This window comes from Canis lupus, chromosome 1 (assembly GCF_003254725.2).
Source record: "Canis lupus dingo isolate Sandy chromosome 1, ASM325472v2, whole genome shotgun sequence".
Classification (NCBI taxonomy): Eukaryota; Metazoa; Chordata; class Mammalia; order Carnivora; family Canidae; genus Canis; species Canis lupus.
In genome coordinates, this window is record NC_064243.1 from 63,328,821 (window position 1) to 63,353,737 (window position 24,917).

Here is a 24,917-nt window from a genome sequence, read left to right on the forward strand (position 1 = left end):
CAGTTTAAAATGATGAGCTCTGGTTCTTTGGGGAATTCTTCAAATTGTAGAAGTCACAGGAGTAATGTGTGTCAGCTACAAAGCCCTAGGGATTGTAACAGAAAAAAAAAAATCATCGAGCCATAAAAATAAATGCTGATACAAGGAATATCCTTTATACTCAAAGAAAGATGAACTTTATATAATGAACAATAAGATTGTATCCGGTATCTGTATCTGTTTTATTTTTTTCTGTGCTAATTGCTGCTATAACAAATCTGAGAAGTGAGATCTATATAGTTATTACAATGAGCACATTTGCTTAGGAAGTTATTCTAGAAATTTCATGAATGTAGCAGTCCTCCCTTCATGAATTTCAAAAAAAAAATGGCATTTTGTGTGTGTAAATAGACTTGTTACTTATATACAATATATGGAAGCTCTTAATAATAGTATGAAGTTGTCTAGTTTCTTTATATGGTTTAAAGTAGCTATTTACTGATGCTCCACCTGTTTGGAATTAAGTTTTATGAGTTCCTTAAATGACAGTTTTAGATATTGTATAGTGACGATACCAAAGTCAACTCAGGGAAGATAAATGAAATGAAGTCAGCAAACATTTCCCCTTGAATTATGATTCTCTATGGAAACATCAAAAAGTAAACTTACTATGATACTGCTATTTAAAGCATTTGCTTGGGAGCACTTGGGTGGCTCAGTCAGTTAAGTGTCTGCCTTCAGCTCAGATCATGATCCAAGGGTCCTGGGATGGAGCCCTATATGGAGCTTCTCTCTTCCTGCTCCCTCTGCTTGTGCTCTTCCCCCACCCTGTCAAATAAATAAATAAAATCTTAAAAAAAAATAAAGCATTTGCTTGTTGTCTGAAATAGGTACATTAGGAGCTCAGAAGAAGATTGGGATTGAATGCTTCCATAATGAAATTGAGGATGTATCAGGGGAAATGGTAGTAAAGGGTGAGGGAATAGTGAGGCAGAGTGAAAGGGACCTGACACTTGACATATGGAGAAAAGGGGTAAATAAGAGAGTGATATCTTCATATATGTGCCCTAAATGTCTACTGTTAAGCATATATAGACCTGAAGACAGATACTATAAAATTATTAAGATTTATGACAGTCCTTATCAAATTAAGCATTTTAAAATATGTCTATTTTCAGGAACTCTATCATATCTAAGTGTATATGTTTATTGCTCTGTGATATTTATTCACTGAATTCACTATGCTAAAAAAGTTTATTTCATGTTAAATTAATGTGCCTTCTTTAGAGAATCCATGTATTTTTTTTATTAGGTAGGTAGAAGGTGTAAGAAGAGTGTAGAATAGGAAATACTGGACTCTGTGGAAACTATATGAAAAATGTAAGCATTAGAGCTACGTCTGTGACTATACATGTCTGAACTGTTCTGTTAAGTGTTATTGAGGTTGACCTTTTTTTTTTAATCCTTCCAGTATATATTTTTAAAGTATTTTGTCTGACAAGGAAAGTAAAGTACTGGTTAAAGTTGTTTTCTTTTTTTTTTTAATACTTTGTTATTATTTAAGCTGCACTCCGTAGATTTACTGATCTAATGCTTTCTAAGAGTTGTGTGTGGGATTTATCCTATACATTTCCATGTAGCTTTATTAGAATGTAGATGTCTTAAAACGCCTTAAGAATTACTTCCTTTTACTTTGTTTTGATTTCTTTGTTTAGCAGAATCCTTGTTTAAAAAGTTTTTATTTAAATTCCAGTTGATTAATGTACTTTAAGCTCCTTGTTAATGTACCCTAGCTTTACCTAATGCTATTGATAATGCTCAGTAACCTAATATGGATGGATTAGAAATTACTTCAGGACCAGCTTTAATATTTTACTTTATTTTATATCTACTAGTAATATTTCAGTAAAACCAGCATGATCTGTCAATGTGCTTTTTTAAATTCTGGATCCTCAAATCTTGTATTGTGTTGAGTTAATGGGTAGGTAAAACCATTATGTCCCCTTCATTAAGGGTTTACTCCATTCTGTAGCTCTTTTGTTTGTTGCAATTGCCCTTGTCTAAATGGGCAGATAGAACAGTTGATGATGAGACCAAACGGTATGTTTCCTGGACAGTCAAAAAACATGATCAAGGGTAATGATACTTATGTGGGAAAAAATGTCAAAAATTAAGTGAAATCTGTAGGCTTTTCCTTGTATCATAGAAAAGGAAGAAAAAGCAGAGATTATGAAGTTGTGAGTCTTCAAGTATAATCATTGTACTATGTGTATCAGAACCCTCAATGGCATTTGCTTAAAAACAGGATTTCTGAGCCCTGCTTCAGGCACACTGAATCAGAATCTCTGAAGACAGATCACAGGAAACTGCATTTTGTAACACCTTTCCTAGCTAACATCTGATGACCGCTTTCCAAAAAGCGTATTTTTGCATACCAAGACAGATGAGTTCAATTTCTCTTTCTCTGTCAACCCATCTTGGAATCTGCGTCTCATCCCTTTTAACTTTCATTTGCCATCTGTAGTGCATGCATGTGAAACCTCTGTGTCATATAACTTACCTTACCGAGTTCACTTCTCCTCTACCCCAAATATCCTTTTCCTCTTCCCCCTCCTTCTGAGGATTTTCACTAAGTTGTTAGGAATATCCACATATCCCTGTTTAGGCCTGGATTGTTTTAGTTACTTCCATTCCTTAACCAAGTTGTTACTCAATAAGAAAATACAATTTAACCTGAAACATGCTTTAAATGAAATTACATATTCTTACTTGTTTCCTGTGTCATGGAACCAGTAGATCTTTCCTTGTCTGTTCACTGTAGATTCAATAATCTATTTCTTCTATCTTACTGCAAAAAACATACATATATATATAGACTATATAATGATTCTAGAAAATAAAATGCCTCCTAATTCTAGAGCTGAGAGCTTCATAAAAAGTCAAAACTCATTGATTCTACACCTTGCCTGAATATAGTCCCATAACCTGGTAACAAGATTTAACCAGAGAAGCAAAACCAGTGGGAGAAATATATTAAGAGGTTTACTCTAAGAACTTGACTCACCTAACTGTGAGGACTTACTAGGCCTGAAATCTGTACCGCTTGCTATCAGGAACAGGAGACTAGAACAGAACTCTCAGACCAAATCTTCCGAGATAAGATAACGTTTTCTCGGGAATCCTTAACTCAGCTTTTCAATTGATTGAATCAGGCACCCTCAGATGATCTAAAATAATCTCCTTACTCAACCATCAACTGATTATGGACTTCAATCACATCTACATAATACCTTTGGGGTACTGCCTAGATTACTGTTTGATTGAATAACTGGGGACTGTAGACTGGTCAAATTAACAGATCAAAAAAAACTATCACAAGGAATATTGACTTTGTTTATCTGATTTAGCATTTTCTGTACTGGTGTTCATAGCCAAGTATTTCCTAACTAGAAGTCTTTAAGCATGTAAGGTACTTAGGTTTATTGTTTTTCTGGAAACTACTCCTCCAGAGAATAGTGTAAGCTACGATTCACTGGTGAGCCTATTGGTCAATAGTTTGATAGAATTTATAGCTGTGTTTCCAGTCTTTTAATGGCTCTCTCAGACTCATCAAAATCCATACTTAAATGCCATGTTCAATATGATTAAATATTTAACAGTTATAGAAAATCTCTTAAGCTTTGTCCTGATTCCTCTCATAACAGCTTGATGAGGGGAAATAGCTTCTTACAAAGAACTCTGGACAAATGTTAAAAAGCATTATTTCTGAAAGATTTATAATAATTTAGAGAAACATTTTAACTAAGCATCAGATTCCCTAGTATAGCATTGATTTATGTGACAACCATAACATTTTTACTGTCTACTGAAAGCATACACACCTGGAAATTTTGTGTGCATGTGTTAGGTGCTCACATGAAGGAGAAAAAAAAAAAAAAAAAAAAAACAACGTTTCACATTACCGGAAATCAACCAAGTAACAAAGCATGAGATTGTTGAAAACATATTAAAAAAATCACTAACCTATATAACATGACTTTTTGCATGAAAAATAGGAATTTTTTAAAGGATTTGTGCTCTGAACCAGTTGCATCCTTTGATGATTTAAATAAATGGAAACCCATAGAAATGGAACTCCATATTGGACCAAAGATTCTTTTTGCCTGTTAATATTGCAAAAGCAATGGCTAATCGTGCAAATATGGTTATTCAGGTTTAAGAAGAATGCAAAACACTTGATACAGAACTTTCCAGGGACAAACATATGATGGCAAAATGCCAGACACAAGCATGTCTTTCCTTTTTTTGTGGTAATTACTGCCCTTTTGAATGGTGCACAGGGAAAGAGGAAAGCTTTTTTATCATTGTTCTCCCAACTCAGATGAAGTAAAGCAGAATGTCAGGAACACAATGCACCTTCACAATATAGACACTTGGTATTTTGGTGTCTATATTATCTTTCGGAGTTTATTCCTCTTACTGAAAATTGTGAAGGTCAGAGGGCAAGTTTTCTAAAAGTGGTAATTATGGGAAATGTATTAGCTGTTATCTCCTTGTTCCAAAATGCCCTGCACATGCACACGGACACATAGAAGTGTGTCTTTGGTGGAAATAGTAAACAGTTGAGACCTTGGCCAGTAGGTCTGCTGTGGGTCTTCTTCAAGGAGACCATCTCCCATTCATAATGTAATGCGAAATTAGTAGATCCACCTATTTGTTTTAAGCTTCAGTTTCTTTAATTACTCCATATTGGAGGGTTATCCTGATGCTCAAATTAGATGAGGTATGTAAAGCACTATGTAAATTTTAAAACACAAACACACATATTGGTAATTATGCTAGAGGATTTTAACCATTCAGATGAAAAGTGAGACATTCAGTCTTGTATGCAAATGTCTGACATCATGTAGACAAACGATTTTGTCTGAATTTCTTATTTGTCTTTGGAAACTTGACACCATGTAACTGTTTTGAACATACTGCGATATCTTATCAAATAGTAACTAGTCTGGCAGGTTGTTTTCTGAAGACATTTGTTGGAAGAATAAATTCTTTTTATAGTGGCTCTATAATTGACATTTTTGAATTTCCTCTTGCATTAAATATATTTAGTATGGCAATGTATTTTGGAGCTGCAAATTGTTAATAAGAATAAACCCAGATTGCTAATAAGCATATATAGTGGTAAGTGATTCAGTGTAAAAATTCAACCAGAAAATATTCATCTTCTCAGATGACAGAGCGTCAGACAAGAAAAATTACATGTAGGATTAAGACATTAATAGAGAGATCCTTTCTGACACCTCCTACCCTGCCAAATTCATCCCACTGTTTGTTAGTTATGTGGTCACTTTTTAAAATTCTCTCTTTTAACAGACTTTTTTTTTTTTTTTAAGAACAGCTTTAGATTCACAGGAAAATTGAGCAGATAGAGGGAGATCCTGTACACCATCCTTCCCCACCTCATGAACAGCCTTTCCCACCATCAGCATCCCATCTCAGAGTGGTGTACTTATTAAAGTTGATGAACCAACACTGACACATCATCATCCACCAAAGTCCATAGTTGACATTAGGATTCATTTGTGATGTTTGCTGGAAATTTTCTGAGTTTGGACAAATGTAAACATGCATCCACCATTACAATATAACAGAATAATTGCACTGCCCTAAAAATCCTCTGTGCTCCACCTATTCATCCCTCCCTACCCCCACACCCCTAGCAACCAGTGAGTTTTTTATTCCATAGTTTTGCCTTTTCCAAGATGTCATAGAATTGGAATTATACTAGACTTTTGCAATCGTGTACCTTTTGAGTGCATGATTGAGATTGGCTTCTTTTACTTAGTAACATCCAATTAAGTTCCATGTCTTTTCATGTTTTAGTAGCTTTTTTTCTTTTCTGTTTAGTACTAAATAATATTCTGTCTCAATATACACAGCTTATCTGTTCACCTACTGGTAAATGGCATCCTGGTTGCTCCCAAGTATTTAGCAATTATAAATAACACTGCCACAAATACCCATATGCAGATTCAGTGTGGACATGAGTTTTTAGCACCCTTTGGTAAATACCAAGGAGTTTAGTTGCTGTATTATATGGTATAAAAGTATGTTTAGTTTTTTAAGAACCTACTAAACTGCCTTATAAAGTGGCCATAGCATTGTGCAATTCCCATCAGCAATGAATGAGAGAGTTTCTGTTCCTTGCCAGCATTTGGTGTTGTCAATGTTCTAGATTTTGGCCAATTCTAGTAGGTATGTAATGGTATCTCATTGTTTTAATTTGCATTTCTCCAGTGATATATGATCTGGAGCATTTTTTTCATATGCTTATTTGCCATCTGTGTATCTTCTCTGGTAAGGTATCTATTAAGGTCTTTGGTTCATTTTTAACTGGATTATTTGTTTTCTTACTGTTAGGTTTTAAGACTTTTTAATGATTTTTCTAATATTTTAGATAACAATACTTTGTAAGAAGTGTCCTTTGCAAATATTTTCTTCCAGTCTTTGGCTTGTCTTTTCATTCTCTTGTCATTCTCTTTCCCAGAACAGAAAAATTTAATGTTAGCAATTTTTTGTTTCATAGAACATGCCTTTGGTGTTGTATCTAAGCCATTGCCATGCCCAGGGTCATCTAGATTTTTTTCTGGTGTTACATTTTAGGAATTTTGTAGTTTTGCATTTATACTTAGGTCTGTGACCTGTTTTGAACTTTTTTTTTTTTTTTTTTAAGGGGCAATGTCTCTGTCTAGTTCTTTTTGTTGTTGTTTTTTGGCATATGGATGTTTAGTTGTGCTGGCACTATTTGTTAAAAAGCCTACTCTTTTTCTATGTATTGTCTTTGCTCCTTTGTCAAAGGCCTGTTGACTATATTTATGTGGTCTATTTTGGGTCCTTCTATTCTGTTCAATTGATCTATTTGTCTTTGTCTATAACACCATAGTGTTACTATAGTTTTTTATACATTTTAAAGTTGTATAGTGTCAAAAAATGAATAAAAGTTGTATAGTGTCAGTCCTCAAACTTCATTCTCCTCAAAATTGTGTTGGCTATTCTGTGTCCTTTTCCCTTCTACATGCTAAAATCTGAATATTTCTGTCTCTGCCCCTCTATCGTATGTCGAAACCTATACCCCAAGGTAATGGTATTAGGAGGTATGATCTTTGAAAGATGATTAAGTCATGAAGATGTAGCCCTCATGAATGGGATTAGTGTCCTCACTGAGGAGGCCCTCCTTATCTCTCTTTCCCTTTCTACCAGATGAGGTTAGAAAAAGTCTGCAACTGGAGGAAGAAAACTCATTGGACCATGATAGTACCCCAATCTTGGACTATCACCCTCCAGAAATAGAAATACATTTATGTTGTAAGCCACCAGTTTTGGTATTTTGTTTAAGAGTGCCACAGAGGGACCCAGGCATTATGAAAATTTCAGAATTGGGGTGCCTGTCTGGCTCAGTCAGTCAAGCATGTGCCGCTTAACCTCAGGGATATGAGTTCAAGACCCACTTTGGGCCTAGAGCTTGCTTAAAACAAAACAAAACACAGTTTTAAAACACTTTAGAATCAGTTCATCAGTATCCACAAAATAACTCACTGGGATTTTGATTAGGATTGGGATTGCATTAAATCTATTGATCAAGTTGGGAAGAACTTGACATCTTGAAAATATTGAATCCTCCTTATCAATAAACATTGAATATTTCTCCATTCATTTAGTTCTTTGATTTCATTCATCAGAATTTTGTACTTTTTCTTACATAGATCTTGTAATTGTGTATGGTAATAGGTCACAAAAAAATGAAGTTGTGTCCATTTTTAAGTGTGTATAAAAATTTCCAAAAATAAACTCGTATCTAAGTTAATATAAAAAGACTGAAAGGGTTATTTAATTTTCGATGTAATTATATATATCAATTGTAAATTTCTATGTAGTTATATATATCAATTATTTTACAAATTCTGAAGCAATATGTGATGTTATACTTTTTTTGATATTCTGGCAAATGTGTAAAGTGAGTTTTTAAGTATCTCTTAGTCTGGATGCATATGATTATGTTATATCATATATATGTATATTTTTTACCTAGATGGTGTCACTTCATCTAATATGTAATTTTCTTCATTTTTATGGTTAGTGTTTTGGGTGTCACTTCTAAAAATGTTTTCCTATCACAGGAATTCAACCATTCTATTGGTAATATTTCATATGTGGAATCTTTTAGATTAAAGATTGAAGTTCTTCTTTTATCACCCCCTAATGAATTATTCTGAAATTTTTAAAAATGATTTATTTATTTTTAGAGAGAGAGAGAGAGAGAGTTGGGGAGAGAGTCTTTCACACAGATTCCCCACTAAGTTAGGAGCTCGATCCCATAAACCTAAACCATGACTTGAGCCCTGAGGCTCAATCCCGTAACCCATGACCTGAGCCAAAACCAAGAGCCAGATGCTTAACCGACTAAGCCACTCAGGTGCCCCTACCTTGAGATTTTTATTGAGGATCAATTTTTCTATCATTCCACTATTTTGGCAAATTGCCTTTTTTTTTTTTTTTTCTGAAGCCGACTTTTAATTCCTAAGACAAACCAAACAAGCATTATATATTGTCATTTTTGAATATTGCTGATTCAATTTGACAGTATTTTGTTATGGATATTTGTATTTGTGTTTATGAGGGATGAAGTATCATTTTTTTTGTCTTGCAGTGTCTTAATAAATTATGGTGTCAGGGTCAAGCTCCATGTCCCCTCATCTTTTCTTAAAGAGTGTGTATATGACTGATACTGTTTTTTCCTAAGTATTCTGTAGAATTCTCAAGAGAAAAAAAATCTGTACTTGATATTTCTTTGTGTAAAGGTGTTGATTACAAATTAAATTTACAATAATGAGTGATCAAATTACTTTTAAACAATAAGTAAATATATAGAGCTATTGAGATTTTCTATTCTTTCCTAATTATGGTATTTTTTCCTACATAATGTCTCATTTTATCTAAGTTATATTTACTGGTCTAAAGTTGTTCATAATATCCTCATAGTATCTTTTTTATATCTAGAAGATCTGAAATAGTACTCCTTACTTTCTTCTGATATTGATAATTGCTCCTTTCACTCTTTGGTTAATTAGTCTTGATAGAAATTTATAAATTTACCAATATTTTCACAGGGCAAACATTTATCATGTTAGTTTTCTCTCTTAGTCACCTGTTTTCTACTTCATTTACTTCTACTTTCAGTCATTTCATTTTGTCCAGTTACTTTGGGCTGCTCTGCTCTTCTTTTCCATTCTTTGTAGGGTATAAAATTAGGTCACTGCTATTAAGTCTTTCCCCATTTTCTGCTATAGGCGTTTAAAGCTATATACTTTTTTTCTAAGCACTATTTTCACAGCATCCTACAATTATTAATATACTGTATTTTTATGCTTTGGGAAATATTTTCTAATTTTGCATCTGATTAATTCCTTGATTCATGGATTATATAACAGTGTGCTATTTACAAATTATGTGATGGTTTTATAGATTTTTTTGTTTGTGAGTCCTAATTAAATTCTATTTTGATCAAAGAACATATTCTGTGAGACGGCAAGCTTTTAAAATTTATTGGGAGTTATTTTGTAGCCAGGCATATGGTCTATTTTGGTGAACATTTTCTGTGTATTTGAAAAGAATGTGTATCCTGCTGTTATTGCATGTAGTGTTCTATAAAAATTAGGTCAAGATGATCAATATTGTTGTTTACATTTATATATCCTTGCTGATTATTGTCTACATGGTTTTTTTTTGTTTATATGTTGTATCAGTTGCTGAGAGAGAAATTTTAATATCTGCAACTGTAACTTTATTTCTCTCATTAGTTCTATCAGTTTTTGCTGAATACCTTTGGAAGCTCTGCTATTGTATATATGTTTAGGATTAAGTATTTTCGAATAATTGCCCACTTTTTTCATTATTCCTATTCTCTGATATTTTTGTCTTAATTTGATTCTAAATCAATACCATTTTCTTATGATTATTTGCATGCTATATCTTTTATTTTTTTCTTTTAACTTTTGTTTCTTTATGTTTAATGGACATTTCTCATTGATGGCATATGGTTTTATCGTTCTGGTCTAATCTGGAAATATATGCCTTTTAATTAGAGTGTTACTGTATCATTTAAGTGGTACATTTAATTGATATAGTTGAATTTAAATCTCCCATCTTACTATTTGACTTTCATACATCCTCTTTTTTCTTTTTCTTTTTTTAACTTTTGTTGCTCCCTTCCTGCTTCTTTTGGGTTAATCAATATTTATTCATATTTTATTTTATGTTCTCTATGACGTAGGTCAAAAATGGCTTAAGTATTGATTGAGATTTCCATAGCCCACCATCTTACCTCATGACTTCTTTTTCCTGCATGCACTATTAGTAGATCAATCTATAAGATATAACTAAGAACGGTTCCATTTTACAACATATAAAAGAGAGGAGTTAAAGAATTACTTTCAAAGTTTTGAAGCTCTTATGCCATTTACTGGAATAGGGTATACTAGAGGATGAGAACTATGAATTCTTGGATTTAATTTTGCATATTGTAAGATACTTGTAAAACATAGAAAAAATATATAAAGTAGTACAGTATGTACAAGGCTATGGACATTAGATGTGAAAGATTCATGTTTGTCTTATATTTGAACTTTTTCATTTTGATCTTACTGCATATAAAAAGATAATACATTTTTTATTCACATCCTATTCTCACATAATGTTAAAAATGTATAAAATTAACTTATAATTATTAATAATAATGTTTGCTATACTTATTATATTCCTTTGAATAGACTTTTCTATCTTTAAGGACATTTTTTAAAGGTAAATAAGCCTCTTCAAATAATAGTCCTTGTTTCATAGTGACCAATGGAGCAAAAAATTTCCATTTTAATTGTGTCCCAATTTTGTGAGATCTTACTAAAACTAGATTAACTTCCATAGTATGCATCCATTCTGAAGATTACCTTGTCAGGTTTAAATATAATAGCTTGTATTATTATTTTTTAAACCAGGTAACTCAATGAAGTGGATATAAGTTTGAGTCTCTTTACAATGAGAAAGAAATTCAATTTTGTTTCTCCTCCTATTCAGTATCTTACTCAAAAGACAGAATAAATGTTCATGCAAACACTTACTTGCTCAGCATTTAAGAGTTCCACGTGCAAGAATATATTTCTTGAAAGGATTCCTGAAGACTTCTCATTTGCATATGACTAAACTGATTCCAAAATTGTTGAGTGATTTTTTTTCCCCCAAGGATAATGATGTCATTGATAGGGTGAGACTTGGGTCCAGCAAAGTCTCATTTTTTTCTTTTTTCTTTATCTAACAATATCTCAGTGAAACGGTTAATTTTTGCATGATTTCAAAGAACTGTGATGGATCTGTGAGCTATCCTGTTGTGTAAGTTAATTTGCCCATTCGTTAAATAATGTTGAACTGCTGTTTGTGTGCATGAGCTTTCTATTTATCTTCCTTTCTCTTCACTCCCGGCCTCATCTCTGATATTCATCTAAATGCTGCATCTAGGACCTGCTCCCTTTTTTCTCATAATTTGCTGCTTCCATGTTTGTTTAAGAAATACCAATATTCACCATTTTCCCCAGTTTTTATCAAAGATATATGCACATCTGTCATTAAGAATAATTATGGTTTTAAGAGAAGCTGATGCTTTTTAAGAAACTGACAATTAACTTTCATTTCCTGATTTGAAATTGTAGTCTTATTATTTTCATATTTTTGAAATATTAGCTCATTTTCATTTATAAATGATTATGTAAGACAAGCAGTTATCTTGAACAAATATAATATTTATACAAGTAAGTGTAATTTGAATTACAATGCTTGATTGTTCTATATGTTAGCTAAATATTAGCCAAAAATAACAGCAACAATTAACATACAGTGAATGCTTTCTGGGTGACATCTCATGTATTTATTCATTGTAACACTCTATAAATAAGAAGAGTACTGTTGTATTTCCTATTTTATAGATGTAGAAACTGATGCTTGAGGAGATTTTTAAAAGTCAGTGTAAGTCAAGGCAGATGACACAGCCATTTAAACAAATTTGGTCTTACTCCTGAGACTGAATCTTCAGCTACCATATTCTACTGACTGTTAAACTCGAAATAGATTTCAACCTGTATGTCTATATATCAGTTCCCACTTACCCATAAGGAAGACATTCCAAGAACTGATGGGACGCCGGAAACCACAGAAAGTACCAAACCGTGTATGTTTTTTCTATACATACCTACCAATGGTAAAGTTGATAAATTCAGCGCAGTAACAAATTAACAACAATAACTTATAGTAGAACAACTCTAACAAAAACTGTTATAAAGAACAACTCTAACAAATACTGTTATAAAAGTTATATGAATATGGTTTGTCTTTCAAAATATTTTTTTTTAAAGATTTTATTTATTTATTCATGATAGTCACAGAGAGAGAGAGAGAGAGAGAGGCAGAGACACAGGCAGAGGGAGAAGCGGGCTCCATGCACCGGGAGCCCGACGTGGGATTTGATCCCGGGTCTCCAGGATCGCGCCCTGGGCCAAAGGCAGGCGCCAAACCGCTGCGCCACCCAGGGATCCCTCAAAATATTTTTTGTACCATACTCACACTTCTTGTATTGAAGTGAAATGACATATCAGAAGGAAGATCATGTGCTTTCTGACTGTGGTGACTATGGGAAACTGAAAGGAAAAAAAAAATTAAAAAAGACTGTAGAGCAAAAATGTGGATAAGGAGGAACTACTCTATACCCAGACTCTGTCTTGTATCTGCTCCTGACCTTGATCTTGAATAGGAATTTCTCTTCTTTCTCCCATGATAGGGGGTGTAAGCTTGAGTGAGTTAGGATCTTAGATCCCAGACAGTTTACTGTCCTTTCTCTAAGACTAGTGGGTTTTGTTTGGTTTTGTTTGCTTTTTGCATCCATTCCCCAGCCATAGTGTATCTTTGCTGCCTCTCCCCTCTGTTCCTTTTTGCTTTTTGCAAAGGCTTTTTGCTTTACATGAGAGAAAGGTCCAGAGCAGTGCCAGGCATTTTGTGCAACCCACTGCTGCTCTCTTCCAGACTGCCTGCCCCACTGAGGGTGTCTCATCTCAGGCTCTGTTCTGCTCCTGTTCCTACTCAACACAGGCTGAACGCTACTGAAGAGAGCATGCAAATGAGTTTAAACTCCCTTTGTGGCTGTGGTCTCCAGTGATTTCAACTGGATACATAGTCCAGAATTCTTGGGCTCTTTGTTAAAATTTTAGCTTTTTTTTTTTTTTTTTTTGGTCTCTCACTTTTATAGGGGCTCTGGCCTCTTCCTTGTATGATCATTAGTTAGTAAGACAGTTTGTAAGCCCTGAATCTCCCTGAAGGGGCCTGTCCCTCTTTGGAATTTAGGTTTCTTGGTTGCATTAGACTTATAGCTTTCTTTTTTCTTTTTCTTTTTTTAAGATTTTAAAATTTTATTTATTTATGAGAGACACAGAGAGAAAGGCAGAGACATAGGCAGAGGGAGAACTTTCTGATAGATTCAAGAATTAAATTCTCATTTTGAAGAATATTTGGCTTATTTTTATTGGGTGGGAGGGAGAGTCCTCTGGATCCAATATGGAGGTCCACATCCTCCACCTTATGTTGTTTTATTATCTGCTTTTTACTTACAAATATATTCTAAGCAACCTTTCTTTATCATAATGACTTATGGTGTTCCACAATTTTTCAACAGCATGCTATTTGTAGATTTACTTTTCAAAGCCTGCTAAAATTTTAGTTGGATGATAGTCCCTAAAGAGTTATAGTGATAGTACCTGTCTTTATATATATATATATATATATATATATATATATATATATATATATAATTGTGAGCCAAATAAAAAAAGTCAAGTCCATTCCATTAATGAGTTGGTATGGTGTGATATTTTAAAGAATCATGAAATGTGAATGTAAGATCTGGCTCTGGTCCCATGTCCTTGCCCTCTGCAGTAGATTTCTTGTCTGGAATGCACATTAAGTTTTCTGCTTCAAGGATGACCAGTGCTCAGGGCTCGCATTCATTCTCACTCCTAAATTATGTGATGCTTCCTTTCCTCGTTTGACATCTTCAAAGTGAAAAGTGTCATTGCCAGGGAAGCATGAAGATACAGTCAATCCCAAAGGCTGTCTTGAAAAACCTACATAAAGTTTTGGTATTATTAGAGCAAAAAATAAATGTAAGGGCAAAAATATTAATATGCATTTCTACATAAATCATTCAACTTTCTTAACTGTTTAAAGATCACATTTTGTAAAAAAAAAAAAAAGTATAATACTGGGTGGGATTGTTTGAGTTTAACATTTTGAATGTAGTAACTACAAAGGAACTGATCCAAAAAATCGAGTTGGTATGTGAATATAATCAAGAAATAGGAGTTATTTTAGGTTTAATTTCTGAGAGAGTCTCTTAACCTGTATATCAAAACATATTTCATAATGCTGGTGATGATTCAACCAAAACAAATATGTCTTCTAGGAGAAATATAGTCCTGAAATAAGTATTTTTAATTCAAATCTTATATAAATATTACTGTCTGGCATTCCATAATTTTCTTTTAAGTGATTTCAAAAATTCAAGTATTAGTTGAGAAAACAAATCAATAAACAAGAGACCCTGTTCACAAATAACAAAGGTTTGAATGTTGCAAGTTTTATATAAGCTCTACCAAGTTTTGATTATTCACATCCAGATGGCAATTAAATCAAATTGAGGTATAAATAAATAGTCAATGAACACTCACTACCTCTTTATTGACTTTCATTTGCCTAAGGCAGCCTATAGCTCAGGAGAACACTTATCAAACCATATCTGCAGTCATTTTTTTTAGACTCAGGATTTTTTTTTAATAAAAGAATAAGTGTTTAAACTTTTCCACAGCATTCATCAGTTTGAAGGGAAATCCTCTATATCTGTGGTATGAAGGAAGCAACGGGGAATGTACAGCCCTAGGTAAGGGATTCAAGCTCTGGTTTTTCCCCCCCAGTGGCAGTACTTCACCATGAAGCCTCCCTGTGTGAACTGCTGTGAGTTCATTATCAACAGATATTTATATTCAGACAAAACCCTCGAAATGCAGTTCCAAAACAAGTATCCGTGGTATTCCTCTGCTCTTATTTTAAACTATGCTATGTTTTCATTGCCAACCAATTCATGAGTATCTTTATATGTATATAAATTTCATCTGTACCTTGGCTTTTTCAGGAATTAAGAATTAAATTATGAGAACAGCACAATAAATTGTGCCTCGTCTTTTCTCAATGAAGCTTGTCCAATTATTTGAGTGCACTGTACTTTGAAGTTCATAATCATTACCTTCTTTTTTATTCTAACTCTCAAAAGTGAGGACCTGATTACTGCCATACGACTTGTGCAAATATTCCACTTTGCAATATGTGCTGCATATAAATGTGCGGATTGTATAGTAGGGGGTAAAATGGGCAGCCTCCCTGCCATCTGTGTGCTAATTAACCAGTGTCGAACACAGTCTTGTCATAGGAAAAAGTCATCTTCATTTCTACAGGGTGCAAATTATGTTGCCAAGAAGATCACAAGGACAGGGTTAAAGTTGGCTGTCAGCAATGGTGCTTGGTTTAGCTTGTGCTTTGAAAAGTTAGAGGAATTTTCAAAGAGAACATAGACTAAGCTGTACTTCTGTATCTAATTTGTACACCTACATAATAAAGTTGTAAGCATAAGACAATAAAAACCAGCCTTTTCATATGTGACTACCTACTTAGAACTGGATTCTTTTCTTCTGGTATCTTAGTAATGCTAAGATTTGTATACCAGGGGGATGGATTAAAATATTACATTAAATATACACAGAAACATAATTAAAATAGAACTCTGTTAATGGTTCTCTTGTTTTTCAACACTAGAAACCATATGAATCAAAGGCTCAATAAAATAAGAGTTTACCTTTAAAAAATACAATTTTCAACACTAGAAGTCATATGAATCAAAGGCTCAATAAAACAAGAGTTTACCTTTAAAAAATACAATGTATTTGTAATTTTAGATATAGTGGCCCATAAATTAATCTTTGGCAAGATAAAGAATAAACCTTAAACACTTTAAAACATATGTAAGTATTAAAATTCAAGTCAGCTCCAATTCTAATTAGTAAGAATCATATCAGAAGTACTTAAGGGAAATTAGCTACCTATTGTTGTTAACTATAATTTAAAAATTTAGTAATCTTTGGTAGTGCATTGTTAGCAAACACGAATGTATGCACATCTGTAACGTGTGCCCTAGTCTGCCAATAGAACTAAATAATTGAAAATGAAATATCACAATATTTTGCACATTATGTCAACATAATTACTCTCATAATTAAAACTTAGGAAGAATTGGAAGGCTAACACTTTACTCCTGTGGGTATACATGGAGATACAATATTATTTCTCCCATCAATTCAAGCATGTGCTACAAAGACGGGGAAAATAAAATCACATCAAATGGTAGCTAACTGGTCTGCCTATGTTCTTAGGTGATTTTTTTTTTTTTTCACTGAAATGTTCTTGATTTGGAACTAAAAGTCTGTTGCCTTATTCTTTATGAAAGTGATAGAATTACTTCAAACAGAATAACATTTATTTTCTGTGTAACAATTTTCCTTTGGTGCTTTTTTGGGAACAAACTTCCATTAACATTGGAGCTTTTAAAAGCATATTTTGTGTTTGGTTGTATTTTATCAACAAATGTGGTTAGATGTAATTTTCATACTACCCATAAAAAATATTCAAGGCTCTTTTTTACTCATGGGCAAAGTGGCAGCGGTATGACCGGATAAGCATTGAAGTATGCTTCTCCTTAAAAATGCATTCCTGAAAAATATAACCTTTAACTTGTTTGGTCATTATTTTTTGACTTAAGGGGCTCTTGAATGTCCCTGAAAAAATAAGAATGTGATATTTCCTGGTATTGCACATTAATCCTTTAAGCCAATAGCACTCACCAATATCTTACTTTATTCTTTAAGACCCACTTGAGATATCAGCTCCTCTGTGAAGCATCCCTTCTTCCCAGGACCACCTTTATTACACCCTCTGTCTTCCCACAGCAATTGGCTTGTAGTCCAGAGAGGCAAAGTACAAGGTCCGGTTCTCTCTTGTATGCACTGGACTCAACAGAGAGTCCACCACAGAAAGTATACACAATATAGTTGAATGAGTGAAGAGAGGTACATACATCCATTAACCTTCTAAGCTGATATCACAAATCTTTGAGGGAGTTGGATTTAAGAAAAGCCTTGGGTGAATGTTCTCGTCTTTAGGGAATAAATGTCCAGACTTTGGAATTTGACAAGGTTGGATAGAAATCCTGATTCTATCATTCATTGGCTGTGAAAACTTAAGTAATTTAACAGCTCTGCATCTCAGCTTTATTATTCTAAGGAATGACACCAAATATGGTCCTTTGCAGGATTGTTGGAAGAGTTGAACCCTTTTTTCCTAAAATGCCTAACAACGCCTTGTTGCACATGGTAAGTGCTCAAGAAGTGATAGCTCTTCTTTAGTGAGGGAAAGAGGTTTCCAGACCTAGCCAGAATCATAAGAGCTACAGGAGAAATTTATGAGGTAGTGACATAGTATTCTTGCGGGCTTTCTGTCAATTTTCTTATCTGAAGACATGGAAAGACATGAAAGAAATAATTGCTGGTAGTGATTTTGGCATCTATAAAAGACATAGAGTGATAATACTGCGTGTAATCTCTAATTTAAAACATTATAGATGTGTAATATATTTGTTCGAGTTTTAAGTAAGCTCTTCATGTAGCTTTTTCATGTAATGTATCATGTCTGTTTAAATGTTAAAAAACAATATGACATTTTAGATTTGATTTAAAATTTCCCTTCTAGATTCACTTGTCTGCTGAGTACCTTAAGGGTTATTAAAATAGTTCCCTGTAGAATGTAAATACTTATATTGTCATTAGAACTGTACCGGATTGCTAATCTGGTTTGGTGAGGGATCCCATGTTGTCAGAGCATTGTTGTTCTGATCCTGCACTACCCATGGGTTTGGACTATCAGGTATATCTAGTGTCTGCTTTCAGAACAGAGAAGAGCTGAATAGAGAAAAATCATGTTTTACCTTGATAGGCTGTTGTTGCAAAAGCCATATTAAAACTATGTATTTATGCTATTTCATGGGAGTATTGAAGATGCCATCACAGGCTTCAAAATGCACCCTCCTGTAGGTGGGTTCTCTAATGGCTAAATCTCAGGTAAAATTCAAAATATTAATTATAAGAATAGTCTGAATTTATGGGTTTTTTTCTTCAGAGAATTTTAAGGCAAATCCTGCCCATGTCAGCCCCAATGGGTAGATCTAACTAAGTCTGCACAAATAGGATTAGAGTCTAGGGGTGGTGGAGAGTGGTTTAAAAGAGTAGGTTGGCTCCTGAATCTGGAAATTTCCTATTACAGAGAATATACGAGTTCTGTTTGCTAACAGTAGTGGGGCAAGCATTTCCTGAGTAAGTCATAGTGAGAATTAGAGGACATCTGGGCCAATTAAAACCATTCACAGCATTACACTTTTTTTTTAAAAGTATCAGTTTAGTAGGTTTGAGCATCACGAAAGATGAAATATCCAAAAAGTAATAATTGATGATATTTTAAGAGGATAATAAGATAATTTAATAGATGTGCAGAACTGCCAAATGATTTTGAAGAAGTTTTACCTCACTTCTGAGTGAACCATAAACTCATAAGTATTCACCAGGAGATCAACGCATGGTGTGGTGTGCAGACCATTGCAACATCTCTGATACACAGATAAATCCAGTGCACACCATGTATTTAACTTTTGGTCCCGGCATCCATATCCTGCTGCTCTTACTGCACCTAAACTATGCACTTCAACAATCTTGTGTCTGATTAAGAGAAATCAGTTGCTGATTCACAGTTATCTGTATTTGCCTCAGGACAAATGAGAGCATAACGGAAACACAAGTTCCACAGAAAGAGGCATTCTGCATATTGTAAAAGTTTTCCATAGTAAATCACAAATTTAGTATGGGAATAAATCAGGGAAAAGACAGCCAAAGTAGCTTCACATTAAGACATATGTTGGAGAAATTATTTTGGCAGAGAAGGGAATGCACTGAACACCTTAACCAATACAACTGAAGTTGTATCTAGTCTTAGTTTTTCTATATTGATCATCTGTCCTCACTTGAAAGCAAATATATCACTTAAACAAAAATTGCTTATAATAGAATTTATAACATTGTTCATATCTTCCAAGGTTATCAGAGACTAAAGCATAGAATAGGCAGGAGAGGACAGAAAGGCAAACAAATATGATTACTCAGTGAACCCTGTGTGCCAGGTGTAAATAACACCTAACTTTATCTTTGGTATAGACCAATTACATGGATATTATTTAAAAAACTGAAGGGAAAAATAAAGAACATAAACGGAAAACAAAATAAGCTAAAGAAATATTTCACATTAATTTTTTTGTTAAAAGTCAAGGATTTAGAGGTTGGGTCAAAAACATCTTCTAACTATATGCTATTTACAAGACACTACTAAAATGACAAGTAGATATTAAAATGCTGGTATATGTATAGCAGGCAAGCACAAACAAAATGCAAGGTGTTTTAATATCAGATAATATAGAATTCATAGAGGACAGCATTAAATGTAACAAAGGGGATGATTTTGTTTTGCCAAAGGAACCATCCACCTTGGAGAATCAGATTTGTTTTAAGTAATTAAAATTCCTGCCGTGATTAATAAAAACTACCTTTAATGTCACTCACCTTTCTTCCTCTAAAGGACAGACTTCATGTTATCTCTAATATGCCTTAGAACGCTTGTAAAAACACACTCCAAAGAACACAAATGTTTGTGCTGCAATGAAGTAAGGACCGCTCCCCAAACTCTGGCTTTCCTTGGGTGAATGGTCATTGACTAGAAACCCTCTGGAAACATAGACACACACACCCCTACAATTATTTCCCAACTACAATAATTGTCAATCAATTTCCAAGTGTAACTGAGAGCCTCTAGCCCTCCTCTCTCTGCATGTCAAGTGTAGCTTTTAAGTGTAGCTTTCCATTTATTGCTCCTCATCCTTAAGCACAAGCCTATGTATGCCCAGGCACTTGACAGTATGCTGTGTTAGTATTTCTTTGTATATTTGTTTCTCTTTATTTTTAATACATCTAACTTTGATCTTCCTGTTGTAAAGAACAGAATATATGAAATATTTAGAGTGTGAAACAAGCTAGAGAATAATTCCTCAGTTAGGAAACAGATGATTTTATAAACCAGAAAGCTGTCCAGATTGGAATACACTAAGGCTTAAGAATGCCAAATGAAGTGCCACATTTAAATTGTTCTTTAATATTAAGCTCTTCCTACATATAGGATTATTGTGTGTAGGCTTCCAATGGACTTGAAAAGAATTTAAAAAAAATGAGTGAGCATTATTTTTAGTTTTAGCTTTATTATTAGTGTTCTTTTTCTTCCTGAACTTGAATCATTATTCATAATATCAGAAAAGTATTATTTACATGGATTCATATTCCTTACTTTTTAGTCATATGGCTACTCCTCACAAATCATATTTTTTAATTTTCAAGATTTTTTTCTTTAGTTCTTTTCCTAACATACTGTTTTTTAAGATGATCTTAAAGAAGCGAAATTTAAATGATGAAAAATAGAAATGATCCATAGAAATAGGATTATGCCAGGAACTAACAGTCAATCGGACAGTTGGCTTCTGTCCTCAGAAGTGGTAGATTAAATCTCTACATGATATGGAAATCATATTTTCTTAGGTGTAAAATACGGGGCTAACATCTAACACTTCATTAAGAAAAAATCTGAATTTGGAAGTATTGCCCAATGGATTGGTCAGATCTATGTGATCAGAGAGCACATTTCCAATTAAATGAAAGATATTAAATTATACCTGTAACCTAGCTCACACCAGTGCCCCAAAAATATTCTCTGGATAAATCTATAACCAAAAATCACTTTGAAATAAGGAGCTTTATTATAAATCTGTTAAAGACTATCTATTAAGGAGTTCCCATCTAAACCTCTTCTTAATTCTAAGGATACTTTAACTTTGTTGAAGGATCCTAAATTTTGTTCCTTGGAAACTGGTAACTATTTGGGGAGTACATAAAGTATATGTTTCTGAACAACTTCCTAGATGCAGTTTGTTATATCCTTCTCTGTGTTGGTACATAATCTCTACACTTTTACTAGAGTTTTCATTTCATTGTTTCATTTATTGTCTTAAAAGTACTCTTGGGAAGGACTGCATTTTATTTAAGCTTTCTTTTTCCTGACTTGTATAGTACTTGGCACATAACTGTGCTCAACAACTGTTTTAAGAATTATGAGTAGATGAATTTAAAAACATAATTTTTTTTCCAAAATGCATAATTTACCATTTTTCTTTGAAAGACAGTGGTGAAAGATGACCTGTCTTCACTAAATAAAAGAAGCCCTACATTGTTTTGATTTCAGTAAAGTCAAGAAATATTTGTTATAAGCCTAACAGTATAAGCGATGTAATACATAATACAGTACAAATAATTTGCTTGTTCATTGCCCAATTTCAACTGTAGACAATGAACTATTAAATATGACAGTTGTGTTATATGCATTAGAATTCCATGTGTTGTTTTCTACAGGGTGACCCATTCAGCGAGCATCAGACTTGCCTTGGATACTTGCTTTTGGGTAATTCACTTAGTTTACAGTTAAAATACCAGAAAGAAACTTTTTAAAGTGCTTTTCTTGATCACTGTTCCTGTTAACTATGGAAAGTACAGCACAGAGACCAGAAGTTCAAGCCGTAAACTGTAATAAATTTAATTCGGATTCTCACTGTGCTCTTGTGTCATCTTGGGTCACTTAGTTAGCATCTCAGACTCCATTTCTTGGTCTGCAAATTTTGAATATTAACAATACATATTCTGTAAAGTAGTTGGGTAGGTTCAAGCTTTCGATCAGTCCTGGGTTGCATTAAGCACATTAAGCTATATTAGCAAATACTCCTACATCCTTCAATAGAAATTTTAATTATCCATATGATACCCAATGATAAGGTAAGATCTAGACAGTAAAGTACAAATTCCTATTTAGTGAGAAAAATGAAAAATGAATTATCCATATAGTTTTCTTTTCATATATTCATACGTTTGTTTTTTCAATATTTATGCAAACTTTATGAAGACTTAGCAGTATGTGTATTCATTACATATATATATATAATTACATATATATATATACATTACATTTATAGGATTCCACTTAAGAGATAATTATTTTATTTTCTTAGGAGATAATTAAATTGCAACAACCCCAAGTTTTCTATATTTTGTTTGTTATATTTTTGTCCTATAGAAAATCTAGTTAAAATATATATTTATTTTGTATTTTTTGTGATTTTCTAAATGCTTATATTTGAATGGAAGTATATTATTTCCCTGCAAGAATGGGGAAAATAATTTAGAATATTATATTATAGAATTATTGTGGCACCTGGAGCAATAGAAATATGAGAGGCTTGCTATTATTGAATTTCCTTGACTATTCTCCCAAAAACCCCTTTTACCAAAAAAAATACCTTTTTTTTTTTTTCTTTTATGGGATGTAATATCCTCCTTTTGGGAAAATATTTAAAAAGAGCTTTGAACATAGCAGGTATTAAGAAAATGTTATAGACATGAAATGAATTTAATCTTTCAAGTCATTTAAATATCTCGTATCAAATTACTGTTTTCTTGACCCTGTGTAGTTCTGTTCTGGAATAAAGAGAAATGATAAAAAATTCAGAGCACTTAATATTTGCCAGACACTATTATATATTGAGTTTGGCAATGGGTAGAATATATGTTTGTTTTAGATTAATTCACTTAAATTTTTGTTGCATGTTCTTTCCAGATTTTGGAAATATCTGGGAGTTCTTTGCCCCCTTCACACATTGACTGAGGGCTTCTTTGAGGCTTTAGTGGATACACTAGCCTGTTGCCAACAGGATGATTCACCAACAAGTTGTTAAATTTTTAATTTATATAAAAATTCAGACTTAGAATCAGTGAAAGGAGGGAATGGTTATTAATATTTAACTATGCCTGATATTTTGGATTTTTTTCTGTATGGTGCCAAAATATTTTAATAGAAAATATTAAAAAATAATACCAAGTGTACAAATGTTTCACCTTTTCCAAATATCAGTTTGGTATATTCCTTTTCTTTGGATGATTGTTACTTTTCAGATATAGTGTTTAATCATCCTTAAAGCTTCTTGGCATAATGGGCTTTCTTCTATTATGGAATATTTAGTGTTATTTTAACCAAGTTTCGTGAGATTTAAAATCTATTCAATGAGAACAGAATGTGACCACTTGTTTTTACTTAGTTCTGAAGATACACATGGGGATATATTGCTTTTAGAAAGCAAATGTACAATCAAATAACTTTTCAAACTAGTACAGTTTTTGGTGACATTTACAATAACTTGTCTAAACCATTCATTCTAATCACTATGTCATTATTTGTGGTTTTATCTTAAGCACATTTTTAATTAATTCCCCTTACTGTTTTTTGTTTAAAATGTAATGTACGGTTCTCTCTTAGTTTACTTTTAAGCTTTCAACTTAAACCTTCAAATAAAGGGAAAAAAATAACAGATGCCCTTAAAATGTAGTAATGTCCGAAGCCTTCATAAACAGTAGTCATTATAAAGCAATATTTAGGATCATTTAGACAGTCTTGAATAATATCTCCGTACTTTTAGTAAATAGAGCACTGGGAAGTTGTGTTCTATGACATTCTTGCCTTGTGGTGGCCCTGTGCAGGTATGGGGAGCACAGTGTCACAGAGAGGCCTTGTGCAGATGTGTTCAGTATCAGGTAAAAATGGTTTGTGCATGTAACAAGTTTTAGTCATTGTTTAGATCTTTGCAATTCTGTCAGAAAATCTTGTTATATTATTAAAGTTCAGAATTCAAACACACACATATATATATGTGTGTGTATATATATATATATATATATATATATATATATATATATATATTTCTTAGAAAGATCTATGATTGGGGTGCCTGGGTGATTCGGTCAGTTAAGCTTTAGACTCTTGATTTTGGCCTCAGGTCATGATCTCAGGCTCCTTGCTGGGTGTGAAGCCTGCTTAAGGTTCTTCTCCCTCTCCATCTGCTCCCCCCCCCTTTTGCACTAGCTTCCTCGCTCTCTCAACCAATCAATAAATCTAAAATAAATAAATAAGATCTACTATGATTGTGGATTTAAATTTTGTTAGTTTCTCTGCCAAAACTCATAATGAGAAGCATTGGACCATGAATTATAATTACCCTTGCAGTGTTTAAAGTTATATTTAATTTTCTGATTATTTTATAGAATATTTATTTGTTATTAGGCTCAAAATTATGAAACTTAGACTTTAGCTTTTCTATATAATAGTGAAGACTTCAATAATGGCATTCATGAATCATCAAGGAAAGGAGAGAACAAAATCAGTTTATTAATACCTCTCCTCTAGGCACATTCATGAAGGAATTAAACTACTCAGAAATTAATTCACTAGATAACCTTGCATATTTCTATGCCTTTATTCAGCCTTCTTCAAGCAAAAGTGCCTTCCGCTTGTGGGCTTTCTCCCTCTGTATCCAAGTTCCTACCTACCTTTTCCAATTCAGATCTTACATCATATCATCCTTAATGAGATGTTTAATGATCTCCCCAGCAGTTAATAATCACCTTCTCTGAGTTTCTCATGACACAGTGTCTGTATCTCTTATGGCATGTATCAGTTTTTACTTTTCATTATAGTAATTTACATACTTCCATCCTTTCTTT

General features: G+C 33.2%; 1 protein-coding gene across 4 annotated transcripts in view; it reads left to right on the plus strand.

Moving 5' to 3' along the window:
- NKAIN2 (sodium/potassium transporting ATPase interacting 2) overlaps positions 1–24,917 on the plus strand; it is a 957,142-nt gene that overhangs the window by 370,295 nt on the left and 561,930 nt on the right. The window lies entirely within an intron of this gene.